The sequence below is a fragment of the Delphinus delphis genome, chromosome 5 (genome assembly GCF_949987515.2).
Source record: "Delphinus delphis chromosome 5, mDelDel1.2, whole genome shotgun sequence".
Classification (NCBI taxonomy): domain Eukaryota; kingdom Metazoa; phylum Chordata; class Mammalia; order Artiodactyla; family Delphinidae; genus Delphinus; species Delphinus delphis.
In genome coordinates this window covers 16,689,692-16,706,201 of record NC_082687.1, presented here as the reverse complement: position 1 = coordinate 16,706,201, position 16,510 = coordinate 16,689,692, and the positions used below count along the sequence as shown (strand labels likewise).

General features: G+C 38.4%; 1 protein-coding gene across 1 annotated transcript in view; it reads right to left on the bottom strand.

Moving 5' to 3' along the window:
• The window catches only part of RAP1GDS1 (Rap1 GTPase-GDP dissociation stimulator 1), a 255,273-nt gene that overhangs the window by 213,314 nt on the left and 25,449 nt on the right, over positions 1 to 16,510 (bottom strand). Inside the window, exon 2 of the mRNA XM_060012003.1 lies at positions 12,261 to 12,332. The gene's annotated coding sequence lies outside the window, so the exon portion shown is untranslated. The remainder of the gene's footprint in view (positions 1 to 12,260; positions 12,333 to 16,510) is intronic.

Here is a 16,510-nt window from a genome sequence, read left to right as displayed (position 1 = left end):
CAGAATCCAACAGCATATTAAAAGGATCACACACCATGATCAGGTGGGGATAAACATTCCAGGAATGCAAGGATTCGTCAATATATGCAAATGAATTGGTGTGATATACCATATTAACAAATGGAAGGAGAAAAACCATATGATCATCTCGATAGATGCAGAAAAAGCTTTCAACAAAATCCGACAGCCATTTATGATAAAAAGCCTCCAGAAAGTGGGCATAGAGGGAACTTACCTCAACATAATAAAGGCCACATATGACAAACCCACAGCCAATATCATTCTCAGTGGTGAAAACCTGAAACCATTTCCACTAAGATCAGGAACAAGACAAGGTTGCCAACTCTCACCACTATTTTAATCAACATAGTTTTGGAAGTTTTAGCAACAGCAATGAGAGAAGAAAAAGAAATAAAAGGAATCTAAATCAGAAAAGAAGTAAAGCTGTCACTGTTTGCAGATGACATGATATTATGCATAGAGAATCCTAAAGACGCTACCAGAAAACTACTAGAGCTAATCAGTGAATTTGGTAAAGCAGCAGGATACAAAATTAATACACAGAAATCTCTTGCATTCCTATACGCTAATGATGAAAAATCTGAAAGAGAAATCAAGTAAACACTCCCATTTACGACTGCAATGAAAAGAATAAAATACCTAGGAACAAACCTACCTAAGGAGACAAAAGACCTGTATGCAGAAACTTATAAGACACTGATGACAGAAATTAAAGATGATACAAACAGATGGAGAGATATACCATGTTCTTGGATTGGAAGAATCAACATTGTGAAAATGACTATACTACTCAAAGCAATCTACAGATTCAATGCAATCCCTATTGAACTACCAATGGCATTTTTCACAGAACTAGAACAAAAACTTTCACAATTTGTATGGAAACACAAAAGACCCTGAATAGCCTAAGCAATCTTGAGAAAGAAAAACGGAGCTGGAGGAATCAGGCTCCCTGACTTCAGACTATACTACAAAGCTACAGTAATCAAGACAGTATGGTACTGGCACGAAAACAGAAATATAGATCAATGGAACAGGATAGAAAGCCCAGAGATAAACCCACGCATATATGGTCAACTTATTGTTGATAAAGGAGGCAAGAATATACAATGGAGAAAAGACATTTTCTTCAATGAGTGGTGTTGGGATAACCGGATAGCTACATGTAAAAGAATGAAATTAGAACACTCCCTAACACCATACACAAAAATAAACTCAAAATGGATTAAAGACCTAAATGTAAGGCCAGACACTATAAAGCTCTTAGAGGAAAAAACATAGGCAGAACACTCTATGACATAAATCACAGTAAGATCCTTTTTGACCCACCTCCTAGAGAAATGGAAAGAAAAACAAAAATAAACAAATGGGACCTAACAAAACTTAAAATGTTTTGCACAACAAAAGAAACCATAAGCAAGATTAGAAGACAACCCTCAGAATGGGAGAAAATATTTGCAAATGAAGCAACTCACAAAGGATTAATCTCCAAAATTTACAAGCAGCTCATGCAACTCAATATCAAAAAAAAAACAACCCAATCCAAAAATGCACAGAAGACCTAAACAGACATTTCTCCAAAGAAGATATACAGATTGCCAACAAACACATGAAAGAAAGCTCAATATCACTAATCATTAGAGAAATGCAAATCAAAACTACAATGAGGTATCACCTCACACCAGTCAGAATGGCCATCACCAAAAAATCTACAAACAATAAATGCTGGAGAGGGTGTGGAGAAAAGGGAACCCTCATACACTGTTGGTGGGAATGTAAACTGATACATCCACTATGGAGAACAGTATGGAGGTTCCTTAAAAAACTAAAAATAGAATTACCATATGACACAGCAATCCCACTACTGAGCATATACCCTGAGAAAACCATAATAGAAAAAGAGTCATGCACCACAATGTTCAATGCAGCTCTATTTACAATAGCCAGGACATGGAAGCAACCTAAGTGTCCAATGACAGATGAATGGATAAAGAAGATGTGGCACATATACACAATGGAATATCACTCAGCCATAAAAAGAAACGAAATTGAGTTATTTGTAGTGAGGTGGATGCACCTAGAGTCTGTCATACAGAGTGAAGTAAGTCAGAGAGAGAAAAACAAATACCGTATATATGGAACATATATGGAACACATATATATGGAATCTAAAAAAAAGAAGAAAAGGTTTTGAAGAACCTAGGGGCAGGACAGGAATAAAGACGCAGATGTAGAGAAGGGAATTGAGGACATGGTGAGGGGGAAGGGTACCTGGGATGAAGTGAGAGGGTGGCATGGGCTTATATATGCTACAAAATGTAAAACAGATAGTGGGAACCAGCCACATAGCACAGGGAGATCAGCTTGGTGCTTTGTGACCACCTAGAGGGGTGGGATAGGGAGGGTGGGAGGGAGACGCAAGAGGGAGGGGATATAGGGATATATGTACACGTATAGCTGATTCACTTTGTTAGAGAGCAGAAACTAACACACCATTGTAAAGCAATTATACTCCAATAAAGATGTTAAAAAAAAGAAAGAAAAAAAGACTGAATAATGAAGAAACAGAAAATCAGAATGGACCAATTACTGGTAAGGAGATTGACTCAGTAATCAAAAATTTCCAAGCAAAGAAGAGTCCAGGACCAGATGGCTGCACTGGTGAATTCTACCAAACATTTAAAGAATTAGTATCAATCCTTGTCAAACTCCTTCAACAAATAAAAGAGGAGAGAACAATTCCAAACTTATTTTCCAAGGCCAACATTACCCTGATACCAAAACCAGATGAGGACACCCATGATGGTTGGGGGAAGTGGGTGAAGGTAGCCAAAACGTACAGACTTCCAGTTTTAAGATAAATAAACTCCGGGGAAGTAATGTACAGCATGGTGACTACAGTTAACACTACTGTGTTGTTTATTTGAAAGTTGCTAAGAGAGTGGATCTTAAAAGTTCTTATCACAAGAAAAAAAAATTGTAACTATGTGAGGTGATGGATGTTGACTAAACTATTGTGGTAATCATTTCACTATATATACATATATCAAATCATTATGTTGTACACCTTAAATCAATACAATGTTATATGGCAGTTAGACCTCACTAAAAATGGAAAAAAGAAGAATTTGCAAAGTAAATTTGACACTTACTTAACAATAATGCATACTTGTTATTGTCCTGAATGATAATTAGGAGTCTGTGGTGAACAATTATTTTAATGGTTGCAATTATATTACTGTTACAGTAGAGTCAAACTCTTTCTCCCTCTTTTAAGAAATTAATTTTGATTTTTTTCAATAAAAAGGGTAAATATTAAAAGTCTATTCTGATTCTATAGGCAGTTTAACTTGATCACACTCATGCTGATTGATTTACACATTGAAAAATCCTAGATCTTGAATTCCTACTTCACAGACTTATGGGGATTAAATGTTGTTCAAGTTTATGTTGTGGAAGATGAATTGTATTCCTCAAACCTCTTCCCCTATTATCCAGTCAAGACTCAGGGCAGACAAGACCATTCCTCTTACCTGTACTCCCTGCCATAGACAACGTCATTACATGATGAAAAGGAGCAGGTTGAATAAAGTGAATGATGGGCAAGGCCCAGGAAGTAATGGATTCAGGTTTTTCATTCATTCCTTCTTTCACAAATATCTGGATGCCCTTCTTAAAGCATCTGAACATGTCTGTTCTCTCTTTCCTTAAGGGCTTGCCTGAGAGTACAAGGCAGCACAGATGGGGCTCTGAAGCAATGGATAGATGCTCAAAGTTGGGAAATAAATCTTATCTTTCCACATAATGCAAGTGCTACCTATTGTTTTTAGCTGCCAAGTACACTAGTCAGATTACAGGCCAACTCCAATCATACCTTCTAGTGGCAAAGCTCATTTTCCTGGGCATGTGGCTCAGACCAGGTCAGTCAGAATACTTCTTCCTCTGGTGAGGTAAGTCATCTGATCCAAGCCACAGTATTTCACCAGGATTGTTCTAGATGGAGATAGCAAGGAAGGGCTTACTTTTGAATACTAGAGTTAGAAGTCTGTGAAAATAGATGCCAGTGGTCTTATTGCTCATCCTGTGGAGATAATGAAACCACAGAGAGACAGGAGAGTTACAGATACAGTGAGATATGAGAGAGAGGCAGACAGAGAGAGACTAGGAGACACTGAGTGGTGTTTCCAGGTCTGAGGCTCTGAAAGCTGACATTCCTCAGGGTGTTTGTTAGTCAAGGAAAATTTCTGGGCAGAGGAGGCTGTGTCCTCAGCTCTGTATCACACTTCACCATCTGGAGCTGAAAGCAGCACTGTTCATGCCCACGGCTTAGAATATGTCTTATATAAACAGTTTCTTCAACCTCCGACCTCCAGGTCCTTATCTTCTACCAGCAATGTCCTCAACTCACATGTCACAAGAGAAGCAACTTTTTTCACGTATAAAGGAGTCAATCTCAAGGGAGACATTCACTCAAGGGAACCAAATCTGTTGAAATTCAACTCCTGTCAACCCAGTGAACAATCTTTTATATAATTAAACAAACCCTTCTTTTAAAAATTGTCGTCTTTGCTGTATATTTACATAACAAAAAATTCAAGAGGTTTAATCAGAACAAAGGGGCTGTTTGTCCCAAATGTGGTTCCATGTTTTTGTGAAACAAACAAACAAAAAAAACTATTGGCAGCTTTGAAATGGAAATTTTTTTCAGCTCCCTTACTCTTCTGAACCAAGGTGTCAAGATTCAGTCCTAATTCTAGCTCAAGGTACCCTGCAACTTTCTTCCTCCTAGTAGTCTGTGCAAGAAGCTTTTTGCAGCTTATGCCCTACAAATTGGAACTTAATCCTTTGGATGGTAGGGCAGGTGACTTTTCCATTTTGTTCCAGATGTCACTCTAAAATTCCAGTGCAGATCATAAGCATCTGAGTGGGGTTGTCCTGTGAGTAGTTAGAAATGTAGGACTAAAACAAAGTGAAATGCCAAGGAAAGAAAAAGAAACTTAGGAGAAACTACTGTGGAGGTAATTAGTTGGAGTAATCTGTCATGTGATGGGTTCAGAGCACTGTGACTTAAGGACACCTGTGGCACATTCTTTGGGGCAGGACTAGAAGCCTCCAAAAGAGACCAGGTTATGGACTTCCCTGGCAGCCCAGTGTTTAAGACTCTGAGCTTCTATTTCAGGGGGCACGGGTTCAATCCCTGGTCGGGGAACTAAAACCCCACACGCCAGTTCCCACACGCCGAGAGGTGCCAAAAAAAAAAAAAAAAAAAAAAGAAGGTTAGAACACAATGCAGTCCTCATAGCTCTATCTGGGTGTAGTGCAAGCCCTCCTAACTTCTTGCCCTGCCTCTTCGGAAGACACTGTTGCCAATGTGATAACAGCTGAAATCCTGATCAGTCTCTTTCATCCTAAGTATTCACAATAGCTCTCTCTTCAGTCTTGATGCTTTTGCTGCTTGACTGGGTTCCTGACCTGGTCCCACTCCCCTTTCTGCTTTTGTTATTCGTATTAACAACATAAAGGGGATTTTGACCTTCTATGTGACGTGAGATAGGACACAAGACAGTTTGGGTATTATTTTTGTCCCTATGAAGAAAAGGGGTGGGTATTTTAAAGAAAGACCCATAATTACCACAAGTAGGACTATGTTAGAAAAGCGGAGCTACAACAAGGATGGGATTTCAACTGCAGAATGCGAACTAATAACTGGATTGCCCTCATTTTCCTCCATCTCCATCCTGCTGTTTAGTAAGAGACTAGAAGCAGACACTGAGGAAGATTCCGGGTTTGGTGAGATAACATAGGTCCACTGCAGGTTAGGAAAGTCTAGGGTATTGAACTTCTGCTAGAAATGGTTGTATTAAATATTATCATCTTGGAATCCTGGTGTTTCAGATATGATAGATTGGCTTATATAATACGCAGGCCACCCACTTCCCTGACTGTTTCTTATCTGACTCTATTACAGCAGCTGTAACCTAAAAACCCAGTTTCCCAGCCTTTCTTGAAACTGAAGTGCTATGTGACATGGTTCTGGCCTATGAGGTATAAGCAGATGTGATTTAGCACCACTATTTTCCCTCTCTTCTTTTGGCTTGGTTTTTGGTTCTGTAGGACTGGAGGCACTGATGCCATTTGGTACCATGAGGCAACAAGTAAGAGGACAAATGAGAGCATGATAAGGATGATAGACTAAAAAGGTAGAAAGAGTCTGGGTGTCCCATGGCATTGCTGAGCCATAACATTAGCCTGGAACTCCCTATCCCAGGACTTGTGTCAGTGAGACAGTAAACTTCTATTCCTTCAAGCTAGTGCTTTGCATCCTTTTCCATATCTTAGCACACAGGGAAATGATAATATTCATGTTCCACATGTAGGTAGATAGACAAAGCTGCTTAGGACTGTAGACAATCTCTCATACCTTAAATGCCCACTCTAAAGACTAAATGATCACTATCTCAGCTTACTTTTAACCATTTGCAGCTCTCAGAGAATTCTGATTTAAGCCACTTTTAGGCAGGGTTTCTTTTCTCTGAAGCTGAACACACCTTTGATGCACTAGATTCTGAAGAGAATCTTGGGAGGTAAGAAAGTAACTTTTAACCTGAGAAAAAGTGAATGACTTAGCTAACTGAAATTCATAATGAAGGTAAAAAGCAAGTTAGCCTCTGTAAGGTAAAAGGGAAAATGTGGCATGTAAAAAAGAAATTCTGTTGAAAAGGAGGGATTTCTGATTTAAAGAATCAGAGGGTTGGGTTTCCCTGGTGGCACAGTTGTTGAGAGTCCGCCTGCCGATGTAGGGGATACGGGTTCATGCCCCGGTCCGGGAAGATCCCACGTGCCGCGGAGCGGCTAGGCCCGTGAGCCATGGCCGCTGAGCCTGCGCGTCCGGAGCCTGTGCTCCGCAACGGGAGAGGCCACAACAGTGAGAGGCCCGCGTACCGCAAAAAAAAAAAAAAAAGAATCAGAGGGTTGCTCATTGTGATGAGATCAAAGTAAAGGCTCTGCCTGGCGGATGGAATGGAGATGGAGGTCTACAGAATCAAGGGAGGAAAGAAAACACTAAGGGAAGTGGAGCTGTTACATTACCTTAGGGTATAGAGGATACTGGAAGAAGGTACTGTTGTAGCCTGAAGGTATCCAAGGAGAAGGAAGAGGTCTCTGCTAGAGGAGAACTGTGATGCTGTGAACAGGGGAAGGGGAGTTTGACTGAGGATTTACATTTCACATGATGAGACTGGAAGGGAAGGTGCTCACTCTATTGTCTAGAAGTAGCATTGGGAATCTAGGAGAATATCAATTCTGAGGAATGGACCATATATTTCTCCTTCTCTCAACCTTGCCATTCCCACACCTCCCCTTTGACCTTCTCCTGCTCCTCCTCTTCTGGTCAACTTAGGTTAGATTGCAGCACTGAAAATAAAATATATAGATGAGTATATTTTTCCAAACTTCCTTGCCTGATGACAAAGATTCTCTCCTTGACTGAACCCTACTCAGTTTCCGTAGAACTCTTTTTCAGCTAGGCCTGACTAGGTGTTCCTTTCAGCATTTTCCAATTTTATCAAGAATCCTGATAAGCCACTTTAACCCTCAATATGTAATTTGCTTCCTTATTTGCCACCATCCCCCAGGTGGTGTCTGATCACCCTGGCCTGCCTTCAGCAAGAATCCTGTTAGGTCAGTTTCGCCAGACTCCCCCCTTACCCCTGATATTTCCTCTTAGTAATGACCATCCCCCACTCCCAGCTCTGCTCCATGGCTAAAACCTCCCACTTGCCTCTGCTGTATTGGGAGTTGAGTCCAATCTCTCTCTCCCACTGCAAGATCTCACTGCAGTTTGTCCCTACATCCATTGCGATGGTCCCCCTTGAATAACATCTGCCTTACTTACCACCTTCAACAAGGGTCATGGATAATACTTTCTTTAACAATTTGAATAATATTTTTTCTCTAATGTTGATTAGGAGTTAACAACAATGAAATGATAATGGTTATTACTGTAGATAATATAGGTATTACAGACAATATACTGTTGAACGCATACTAGATGTCTGATACCATTCAAAGTGCTATACAAATATTAACTCATTTAATTATCATAAAAACCCAACCAACTTTGAGTTAAGGCAGCATTGAGCATTATGATTTGGTGTGTGAAAGACAAAATGCACTACACAATTAAGGAAATTATTTTATTTGTCTGACTGCAGTAAAGAGACTCTTTAATGAGGAATGTCTCAAAGAAAAGGGAGAGGCCTGGGGTTTTATAGGGGCAGATAAACAAGGGTGTCATCTGCCATGTGGGGTAATGCGGAATGACAGAGACATCTCGGAACATGTGAGGCCAGAGTTGTGCTTTGTAGTTAGCCATTTCCCAGAACATGAAAGGGTACACGGATTTCTCAAACACTGCTGCTCGAAACACAGAGTTCAAATAAAAGTTCAACACTGTCAGGTGAACGAAGAATGAGAGAAGTATCTGAATGTATCAAACAATTTAATGATAATTTTCATTAAATTTCATTCAACTCTACACCCCTAATTCAAGCCCTTTAACGTTAATTAAATGCAAGGCCTGTTATTCTACATGTTATCTAAAATTATCTACTGTTAAATTTAAGGAGAATGGAAAACAGGATCATCCTCAGTGCTACATCTTAAGAAAAGCCAACACGTGATAGACAACTGGAAGGTGGTTACTTATGATACAAAATGATGGCTTAAAGTTTTTAACAAACTTCCCAGTGATTTAATTTTGGAAATAGTATCAACAGTGAAAGGCCACCCAAGAACATAATAATAAGAAAAATAAGATTGCTCTCTGGGAAAGCTACTCTTATGGCTTTTACAAAAAATAGGAACAGGTCTGTCTAGGTCATAGGTTATCCCCAGAACATCAAATAGTGCTTTGCATAGAGTAGGTCTCAAATATTTGCTTAAATTAGTGACTTTGTAGGAGTAAACTTGGAGACTGTGTAGAACTACAGGATTAAAGATTTTGGGAATGTCTCAAACTCTAATCAAAACAACCTAGGTGCAATCTTGAGAGGCAAGTCTGGAATGTGATTAAAGTTAAATAAGTAAAACCCTAAGTAGTGGTATATCTCATTTAGAAAAATGATGTTAAACATAGGGGTTCAAAACACACCACCCCCCAAAATACCAATTTGGCATATTAACTGTTTTGAGCTACAGACACTAGAAAAACAACAAATGCAAGAAAGGCAAGCTGACCTCCCCTTTTCTTCCTGAACACAGGAGAGAAAACTCCCTTGCAAAAGATGTCCTCCTGCACCTGGAGGAAGAGAACATTCTTATCACCAGAGACAGGGAGTCAAGGTTGTGAAGAAACTGCACAAACAAACCTTGTTAAACTAACCCTTATCTTCCTTTACTCTCCCCATGTATTTTAGGTACTTTTCCATAATTACTACAGTTTGTTCAATCTAGTATACAAGCACACAGGTCTAACCACTTTTTGGGTCTTCATTTTCCTGTGAAGACATCCATGTACATGTGGAAATAAAATTTGTATGCTTTTCTCCTGTTAATCTGTCTATATCAATTTAATTCTCAGGTTCAGTCAGAGGCCCTAAGAGGACAGAGGAAAAGTTTTGTCTCCCTTACATAAACAAAAAGGTAAATTCTGTTTGGGGTAGAGAATATGAAACCCCCAGATACAAAGTTGCTAACGTCCATCCAAGCACTGTCCAGGCAGAGAATGTTCAGACTGATGAAAATGGCTGAGGAGGTGACAGCTCCAAGCTTCTTTAACCTGATTCCCTTAACCAATATAATTGATGTCCCTATTCTAATCCCATGCTTCCTAAACAACATTGTAATTCAATTTGGCTTCCTGTGGCTGTCAGAGGACAACTCTTGGATTTAGTACTAACCGTGGCAGAATCGAACTGTAACCATACATTTACCTATTTCTTTACAGATACATCATTAATGGACTATTCTTCCTTGGAAACTAAGAGGCTGAGAAACACAAGCAGTATTATGGTTCGAATTATATTTTAGATAGACTTTTCAGGCTACAGTGTGAAGACTAGATTTAAGAACTATAAGACTGGGATCAGGCTGACTAGTTAGAAGGGAGTTTTTGAGATTGTCCAGGTAGGAGATAATGAGGACCTGAATATGGAACCAATACAGGAAACAGTTCTCTGCACCCTTAATGGTGTTGGTTATTATCTTCTAAATCTGCTTATTTTATAGGTGAGTAATGTTACCTCATTGATGTTTGGATTTCAATGTCTTTTATTAATAATGGAGATAAATATTTATCACTTGATTAATTCTTTTGTTTGACTACTGTTTAATTTTTAAAATTTCATTTTTCTTTTATAAAATGCTTCAGACCTTAAATGTACAAGAGATTCAAATTACCTAGAATTAACCAACAATGGTAATAGGGACATTTAATCACACAAAATCGAATAACACCAATTGAAATGCAAAGCAATCCTATTTTACTTCAATGTAATGCATTAACTTTGGTCTGATCTTCAGCTTTGATTTACACAAAGTTGCCTGGGAGACAGAATTTACTGTCTTAGCATAGACCAAAGGATTTGTGCTGGAAAAGGAGTCCAAAAAATTAATTCTAAGAAACTGAGTAAGTTTATCCAGAATTCAAGCAGTCCCAAGGCTCAGGAAAATAATTTTTTAAGTAACGTTAGAAGAGCAATTCATAAGCAAACTCCTTTATAATATTTTTCTTCCTGATGTTTATTTATTTCAAAATAAGCAAAGATGATAGCAACAAAGGACTTTCTGTTGTTGTTGTTAAAAGAAAGTGATATCATCCACAATCCCATCACGAAAACACGTCTTATTTTAATTTTTTTTTTGCGGTACGCGGGCCTCTCACTGTTGTGGCCTCTCCCATTGCGGAGCAGAGGCTCCAGACGCGCAGGCTCAGCGGCCATGGCTCACGGGCCTAGCCGCTCCGCGGCCTGTGGGATCTTCCCAGACTGGGGCACGAACCCGTGTCCCCTGCATCGGCAGGCGGACTTTCAACCACTGCGCCACCAGGGAAGCCCTAGTTTTTTTATTCTTTAGTTTTTGTATCCATGTAGTAGTGTGACTTTGATACCTCTATCTTGTTTGGGAATTCACTCAAAAGAATATCTCCCCTTTTAAATGGCAAAGCTACTGGGTTTTCTACAGCAATGATAGCTAGACATAACTATTAGCAGTATCTAATAGTATTAGATACTATTGCAGTGATTGCTGAACAATTTCTTTCCATGGGCCAACAATTCTTACAACTCAAACTCAAATTTGTAAGATGTGCAAATAGCATTTTAAAATCACTTCACAAATCATTTTGACTTTAGTCATTTCTTTTTATTTCTGTTGTTCTCAAACAAACGCTTGCTAGTATGAAAGTAATATGAAAGTACTGTAGTATTGTGAAAAGGATCCTGGAATCAGAACTGGGCTTTTATCTTAGCCCTGTAACTTATAAGTCACACATTTATCACAAATCTTTTTGAACTTTAGTTTTCTCTTCTGTAAATAAAAACTGTACATGACGGGCTTCCCTGGTGGCGCAGTGGTTGACAGTCCGCCTGCCGATGCAGGGGACACGGGTTCGTGCCCCGGTCCGGGAAGATCCCACATGCCGCGGAGCGGCTGGGCCCATGCGCCATGGCCGCTGAGCCTGTGCGTCCGAAGCCTGTGCTCCGCAACGGGAGAGGCCACAACAGTGAGAGGCCCGAGTACCGCAAAAACAAAACAAAACAAAACAACTGTACATGATTCTTCTAAGGATTGGATAGTGCCAAATCATAGACTGTGCACTCAGTGAACAAGGTTATGGTTATCAAAGGCGGAAGGTGGGGGGGCAATAAATTGGGAGTTTTGGATTGACATCTACACACTACTATATTTAAAATAGATAACCAACAAAGACCTACTGCGTAGCACAGGGAACTCTGCTCAATATTCTGCAATAACCTAAATGGGAAAAGAATTTGAAAAAGTATAGATACATGTATATGTATAACTGAATCACTTTGCTGTACACCTGAAACTAACACAACATTGCTCATCAACTATACTCCAATATAAAATAAAAATTTAAAAAAAAGGATGCTCCTTTATACTGAATTATGAAGTGACCTAATGGGTGTGGTCAAAATATCAACGCAGAAAAATCTATGCTTACTTGAGCTTTCCTGAGAACATGTGAGGGTCTTTTGATGGATGGCTATAATCAATACCTGAAATACATTTGCCTTTTTTTCATCCAGCACTGCCTCCAACTCTTAAGACTGCTTGATTAACTTCAAAGACTGAAAAACAAAAGTGTAAGCAATAACAATGTAAAATAAAATTCATATTTTATGACAAGAAAAATTTAAACGTAAAAAATTTGCTCTTTGGCCTCCTCTCCCCATTATTGTGTATTGTGTATCTATATTATGCATCAACCAAACCTCCTCCATCGGCAGAAATGCCTGCTCAATCGAAAAGAGCAACATTCTCCTAGCATCAACAAGACAACTCCTTAAAAGATAATATTCCTTTTTGATCCTGTAAGGGGCCAAGATGATGCTTACACTTGGGTTACATAAACTGTCAATAATATGTCATATAATGCACAGCCCTCTGTCTCAAAAAACTTATATAACTGTGTCTTGACTTCTAACGGGTAGAACAGTTCTCAGAGACTTCTGAGATGCTCTTCCAGGGTTATAATCCTCAAATTTGGCTCGAATAAAAATTTCCATTTCTTTCTTAGATTTACTGATTAATTTTTCATTGACAACAAGCAATGGAGAATTTATTAAGTTACAAAATTTCTTTAAAGCTATAAATAACTATACTTAAAATTCTTAGGTAAGAAAAAGAAACAAAAGGCATCCAAATTGGAAAGGAAGAAGTAAAACTATTTCTGTTCTCAGATGATATAATCTTATATACAGAAACTCTAAAGATTCCGCACAAAAAAACCCTGTTAGAACTAATAAATGAATTCAGCAAAGTAGCAGGGTACAATGTTAACACACAAAAATAAGTTGCATTTCTATACACTAACAGTGAGCAATCTGAAAACTATGAAAACAATTCCATTTACAATTGCATTAAAAAGAATAAAATACTTAGGAATTAACCAAAAGGGTGAAAGATTTGTATAATGAAAACTATAAAATATTGAAAGAAATTAAAGAAAATGAAAATAAATGGAAACATATTCCATGTTCATAGATTGGAAGACTTATACCGTTAAGATGTCAATACTACCAAAAGCAATCTACAGATTCAATGCATCCCTATCAAAATCCCAGCAATGTTTTTTGCAGAAACAGAAAAATCTATGCTAAAATTCATATAGAATCTCAAAGCATCCTAAATAACCAAAAGAATTTTGAAAAAGGAGAGCAAAGCTGGAGGACCTACATTTCCTAATTTCAAAACTTACTATAAAGAAACAGTAATCAAAACAGTGTGGTACTGGCATAAAGACAGATCTATGATCAGCAGAACATAATAGAGAGCCCAGAAATAAATTCTCTCATATATGGCCAGCTGATTTTTGACCAGGGTGCCGAGACCATTCAGTGGGGAAGGACAGTCTTTCCAAAAAACGTGCTGGTAAAACTGTATATCCACATACAAAAGAATGAAGTTGAACCCCTACCTAACATCATACACAAAAGTTAACCGAAAATGGATCAAAGATCTAAATGTAAGGCCTAAAACTAAAAAACTCTTGGAAGAAAACATAGGGCAAAAGCTTCATAACATTGGATTCAGCAATGATTTCTTGGCTATGACACCAAAGGCACAGAAAACAAAACAAATATAGACAAACTGAACTTCATGAAAATTAAAAAACTGTGTGTATGAAAAGACAATATAAACATAGTAAAAAAGGCAACCCAGAGAATGAGTGAAAATATTTGGAAATCATATATCTGATAAGGGGCTAATATCCAGAACATACAGAGGACTCCTAAAACTCAATAATAGAAAAATAAGAAATGCAATTAAAATATGAGCAAAGGATTTGAATAGACATTTCTCCATGGAAGATATACAAATGGCCAACAAGCATATGAAAAGATGCTCAGTATCCCCAATCATTAGGGAAATGCAAATAAAAAGTACAATGAGAGGCCATCTCATATTATGATAGCTATTAAGATGTGGAGATCCTAGAATCCTTCTGCACTATTGGTGGGAAGGTAAAATCCTGTAGCCACTATGGAAACAGTATGATGGTTCCTCAAATAATTAAAAATAGAATTACCATGTGATCTAGCAATTCCACTTCTGGGTATATATCCAAAAGAATTGAAAGCAGAATTTTGAAGAGATATTTGTACTCCCATGTTCAGAGCAGCAGTACTCACAATAGCTAAAACGTGGCAGCAGCGCAAGTGTTCACAAACTGATAAAGGGATAAGCAAAATGTGGCATACACATACAATAAAGTATTATTCAGACTTAAAAAGAAAATTCTGATATATGTTACAACATGGATGAACCTTCAAGACATTATTCTAAGTAAAATAAGCCAGTCACAAAAAGACAATACCTATGATTCCATTTATATGAGGTACTTAGAGTAGTCAAAATCACAGAGACAGAAAGTAGCATGGTGGTTACCGGGGGCTGGGGGGAAGAGGTGAATGAGGCGTTATTGGATACAGTTCCATTTTACAAGATGATAAGAGTATGGAGTTGGTGGTGATAGTTGTACAACGTTATCAATATACTTCATACTACTTAACTATACACTTAAAAATGGTTACAATGGTAAATATTTTATGTATTTTACCATAATAAGAATGAAAAAGAATATGAGTAATAATTATCCCTAAAATTTCTTGAAGTCTTCTTGTTTGTGTCAATTCTTTGTTGTTTTCTAGCACCATGCCTTGCCTAACACGCCGGGTATGACCTGAAGAAGCCCTGTAGGCATATGCTCTTTGTTGCTCATCTCATGGAGGGAAAGAGTAAAGACCATCCAACACTATTTGCAAAACTAGATTCTGGCAACTTGAGATGGATTCTGGTTCCCACTACTGCAAAAAACAGTAGAAGTTCTAGCCCCTTGTAGATATTGAGGGGTATCAGAATATACCACCCCAAAATATGCCTCTTTGGCATATGGATTATTTTGAGCTAAAGGCCACTGAGAACCAAAAGATGCAGGAAAAGCCCTACAAACAAGACACAAGTTTTCCTTTTGTAAAGGAAATTACATTTATAAAGGAAATTTTCATTTGTATAAATGTCTCGCTCTCTCCTACCAGAAGAGGACTCTTAACACTCTTAGCAATGAAGAAAGCACCAACTCAAATTTGCATAACAAACCTTACCAAACAACCCTGTTTACCATAATTTTCCCTGGTCACTTTTTTTTTTAAACATCTTTATTGGAGTATAATTGCTTTACAATGGTGTGTTAGTTTCTGCTTTATAACAAAGTGAATCAGTTATACATATACATATGTTCCCATCTCTCTTCCCTCTTGCGTCTCCCTCCCTCCCACCCTCCCTACCCCACCCCTCTAGGTGGACACAAAGCACCAAGCTGGTGTCCCTGTGCTATGCGGCTGCTTCCCACTAGCTATCTATTTTACATTTGGTAGTGTATATATGTCAATGACACTCTCTCACTTCGTTCCAGCTTACCCTTCCCCCTCCCTGTGTTCTTAAGTCCATTCCCTACGTCTGCGTCTTTATTCCTGTCCAGCCCCTAGGTTCATCAGAATCATTTTTTTTTTTTAGATTCCATATATATGTGTTAGCATACGGTATTTGTTTTTCTCTTTCTGACTTCACTCTGTATGACAGACTCTAGGTCCATCCACCTCACTACAAAGAACTCAGTTTCATTTCTTTTTATGGCTGAGTAATATTCCATTGTATATATGTGCCACATCTTCTTTATCCATTCCTCTGTCGATGGCAATCCTGGTCACTTTTATATAGCTTGCCTCCCCTGTCCAAAAGCCCCCAAACCCCTTTTCCTTTGTTGGTCTTTAAACTCACGTTCTAACCATCCATTTGTGTTACTTATCACTGAGTGCTCCCATGTGTATATGTGCAATGCACATGTTAATACCCTGCTTGTTTTTCTCTTGTTAATCTGTCTTTGGCCAGTCTAATTTGTAGGACCCCTACTGGTAACACTAACATGGGCAGAGGAGGAGATTTTCCTTCACCTACAACATCTTCCTTTTCTCTCTGAGCACAAACCATGGATGTGCCCCTTCTCTACTTTGGTCCTGGTTCTTTGTTTCTCATAGGTAGTATAACCTTGACCAAATCACTTGCTACTTCTTTCCATCGCCTCCAGATCTTACACTTCAATAGTAACAATGACATCAGTTATTCCTACTTGTAAGCCTGCTTTGAAAATCATAAGAGATTTGATATTATTCCATGTGGAGGACCAAGTTGACAGAAATTCCTATGAGGTCATGGGAAAGAGCATATTCTGCTTATAAGCTGGTGA